The sequence below is a fragment of the Salvia hispanica genome, unplaced genomic scaffold (genome assembly GCF_023119035.1).
Source record: "Salvia hispanica cultivar TCC Black 2014 unplaced genomic scaffold, UniMelb_Shisp_WGS_1.0 HiC_scaffold_749, whole genome shotgun sequence".
Classification (NCBI taxonomy): domain Eukaryota; kingdom Viridiplantae; phylum Streptophyta; class Magnoliopsida; order Lamiales; family Lamiaceae; genus Salvia; species Salvia hispanica.
In genome coordinates, this window is record NW_025952520.1 from 16,628 (window position 1) to 20,930 (window position 4,303).

The 4,303-nt window shown below is 34.5% G+C and overlaps 1 pseudogene; it reads right to left on the minus strand.

Moving 5' to 3' along the window:
- Positions 1 to 633: 633 nt before the first annotated feature.
- On the minus strand, positions 634 to 3,352 carry LOC125199945 (annotated as a pseudogene).
- Between the last annotated feature and the right edge of the window lie 951 nt (positions 3,353 to 4,303).

Genomic DNA, 4,303 nt, shown 5'->3' on the forward strand with positions numbered 1-4,303 from the left:
TATCAAACTAGAGATAGTGACACATTAATAACTCTCTGCTTCTCAGTAAAAAAATTGCTTCGTATGTATAACAAGTGGTTCAATCATAGTACTCCTATTTGATTGTCATTCGACTCATTCCCAGTATGGTCCCACAACATACCATCAGTAAAATTTAATCTTAGGGGATTTAAGTTTAGTTCTCGTTTGAAAAAAAGATAACAAGTAAAAATATAGTTAAACATATTCCAATAATTGCGAAAGTAGAAATTTTAAACATTTCTTTTAAATTACTTCTTGCGTTTTAAATTTCACCTAACTCGATAGTAAGTAAGAAAAGGCACCTCAGGATACATCATGATACCCCTGGGCATGGGCACAAAAAATTGGGAAAAAATTAAAAATTGAAAAATAAATACGTAAAGTGTGACCATATTTTTTAAAAATTTCCCATAGCTAAGTGCTAACCAATCCAAACGCTGTTAAAAAGGTAGTACCATATAAAATATAGTGAGTTTTACATGACATGGTTAACACTTTGTAAATTTCTCATTACATGTCATTTTTATCATCAACTCTTTTTCTTCCCAAAAATTTAAAAAAAAGGGACAACAAATAATGCCATAATATAATGAAAATTACTACAAAATATTTAATATGATTTGGACTTTATTCTATGTCTCCAAATAGGTCAAGACTGAATACGAATGGGCTCCTCATTCTGAGTTGGGACTGGAATATGGCCTTTTTCTTGAAGACTCTTAACTGTGTCGTACAAAGTTTGCTTCACTGGGGTGGAATTCAAGCCCCCCAAAACCTTCAGCTTTTGGTTTGAGAACTTTTTGGGGGTTTTTTGGGTTTTCTCATCAGAGCACCTGCATCATTCAAAATTATATGTTAATAGTGGAAAAAGTATAGTAGAAAAGTTGTGCAGCCTTTTCCCCCCCAAAACAGGGAAGCAATTATTAGTGGGAAAAATATTTTTTTCTTTTTTCCCCCTTTATTAAAAAAAAGCTACAAAACATGATGGATTAATATTTGGTGTATTGGGGTTGGTTTTTGGGGCCATTTTTTATAGTGACCTAAGAGTTGGGGGAAAACTCTTGAGCATCACAAAAAATGGTGCATTTCTTGAAGTGGAGTATACTTTTTTCCATGATGATTAAAAACCCCAAGAAACTTCGTTTTTTCTTTACTTATATCATAGTGGGTCAAATCAAAATACCCAAGGCAAACTATAAACGTATTACCAAGAAGCATGTGTGGTTAGTATTCAATTTATGCTTAAACCCACTCCCCCGAAAAAGGGGGATAGTCAAACAAAGACAACGAAACTCACTTTTGGGGATAGGATACTCCGGGGAAGGGAAATTTTGGGAAAAAATCTCCCCCCCTTCGCCTCGGTGGAGGACGCTCTCCGCCAGAGGTAGCGCCCGGAGGCCGGGGGTTCTGGGACAGGAGGATGTGGGCCAGCGGACGTCCTTGACATCAACATAGGCTTGGTTAAGGGTTGGGTTTTGTCTTTGCTGAGCCAGTCAAATATTTGAGTATGTGAAGGACACTAGCATTCACAGTTGGTTGGAGAAGTGGGCCAAGCACCAAAAACAGGGTTGATCACCCCAAATCCACCCCTAATTCCTTGGCTTCATCCCATGCGCTTGCTCTCCACAGCCTTGCCGTAGCAGTACCAGTTCTGTACACAACATGTCCCAAATTAGATATATATTTTATTCATATGTAATTATTCTTAGTATTTTTTTAGCAATATCCCTCGCCCTAACATGATAGAGACATCAGGGCCACCAAGGAACAATCAATTTTACATATCGACAATCGATAAAATTAGATAAATATATTCACATGCGTAGTGAAATGATAGCATGACAATTTTTATTATGTTAATCTAGAGAATAGAATAGAAAAGAAACCTTGGTTTTTTTGCAAAACTCAAGGTCGCTCCACAAGCCCGCCCCGACTTTTCAGGGTCTCTGTTGGGACCCGAAATGCACCAATTGAGGAGGTTATCCGCGGTGGATTCGCTTCCCCTGTGCGCGGATCACATTCTTGGCGCCGTTAACAGCCGGTTCCACCATTTGTTCTTTTTTATTAACACATAAATTAATACTACAATTATCAAAAATTAACTTTGGCAAACTAAGCATACCTCTTGGGTAAGGTCATCTCTTAGTAGACTCAATGCATAAGTTATTACTACTCCAGTACTATGCCAACTTGCACACACTACTTTACTGCTCCCCTTTTTTTCACACTTTCCTTTTGGTTTATTAAAAAAAAATTTATATTTCCATTTTTTTAAATAAGTTTTCCACATTAATGAACATAAAATATATTTTCTCCCCCTTTTCTAACAAAAACAGATCTCAAAAATGTCTCTTATGAACAAGGAAGTAATACTTTCGTTTATAAGTTATGAAAAACTTTTTATTTTTTTTTTATTAAATCACAGGTTTCACATTGATCACATAGTATATGATAGTACTAAAAATTAATTTTAAGGCTCAAGATTTCATTGAGCTTAATCAAATATTTAATCCACCAAAGTAGGAAATGTATCGTTTTTTTATAAAGGATTTTTGTAGCTTAAATTGGATTGGCTAAAATAAGAAAAAAAATTTTACTCCACTTTTGGTTGGTGGGAAAAATTTATTATGAATTGGAAATCTGAAATTCGAGAAAATTAAAACCGAAAAACATAAGCAGCAAATATTTAATTCACGTCAAATTGAATTTGCAACAACCCACCGGAGAACCGGTGTGAGTAAACATTGAGTCTCCCCCACACACGCAATTGCAGGATCGATTGGAAAAACTTACTGGATCATCGGGGACAGGCGACGCCGTGTGGAAGACGCCGTCGCAGCCATTAATAGCTTCGCGCAAGCTCTCGACACGTTCAGATCCCTCTGCACAGAATCAGCCTCTCATCCGCTCCCAAGCTCTCGCAAATGCGAATTCTTCGGATCATCTGGGGATCAAATTAAATCCAAAAATTAAACAAACAAGCAAAAAAATAAGAACAAAATTAAAATCAATTTCCACAAAATTCACCTGGGTTTCTAACGGTTCCTCTGACAGTATAGCCTTTCTCAGGAGGGCTTAACCAGCCACGAAGCAATGAAGCCTCCGGCGCCGGTGACGCAGACGAGTTTCCCGGGGACAGAAGGCATACCGCTTTGTTTATGCTGTGTGTTTATGCTTTGTCTGTGTGTGTGTTTGTGTGAGAGACACAGAGGCGCGAGCGAGCATGATTTATAGAAGGAAAATAAAATTCGTCACTTTACCAACCACGATGCTATAACAAATTGGAAATTAGTACTAGTATAAATTACATTTTCGAATTTAGTGTGACATAGAATCCATTGCAATTGTGGAAACAGAATCTTTTTATTTTATTCACCTAAATCTGAATTTTTAAATTTTATTTTTAAATGGGATAGTGATTACAGATTAATCTCAATACCACAATAAGGATTAATGTGTATTTTTTATTTATCTTTAAGTATATTATTAGAATTGCAATAAATTGTTGTATCCAACATACTCTGGCAGGCGCGTCTTTCGCAGTGGATCCCCAAAACTAGATCTTCCATCCCAAGGAAGATCTAATTTTCTCGACGAGATTTTATTTAATTTTATTTTTGGTTTGGTAAGGGGAAAGAAAGAAGAATAGAATAAACTATGATAAAGTTTTATATTTTAAGAATGGTCATCTTTGGACAAACTAAAAAAAATGGCCATCTTCAATTTATGTGGGAGTAAAATCCGAGGTATTTTTTGTTTAATATAGAATGTGTGTGATTTCTTCAACGGTAGATTATTAATGTCCATGTCACAGGTCTCGATTTGAGTTAATTATAGTATGACATTTAAAGTCATACTCCTTTTGTCCGGAAAAATATTTTGTTTTTCTACTTTTTTTTTTCTTTTTTAAGTAAGTAGATTTCTCATTCAACTAATTCATTAATTACACTCAGCCTATTACAAAATTAATATATAAAAATAGAATTCATACTAACTCTGTCACCATTTTCATTCACAAAATTAAATAATTCTAAACACTCCTATTAAATCAAAATTAGACTATAAATAGCAAAGGAATAAAGTACTCATTTGCCTTAAAAATATAACTAAGTACTACAATAAAAGTGTTCATCCCAATAGGCTAAATCAATTGGCTCATTTAGACAAAAAATTTTAATCAAAATAAAGAGTAATTTTTATTTATTTGAACAAATAAATTTTATTTATTAGAACATTTATTAAGTTAAAAATTTTTTTCTTCTAAAATAGTAACTTTATTGAC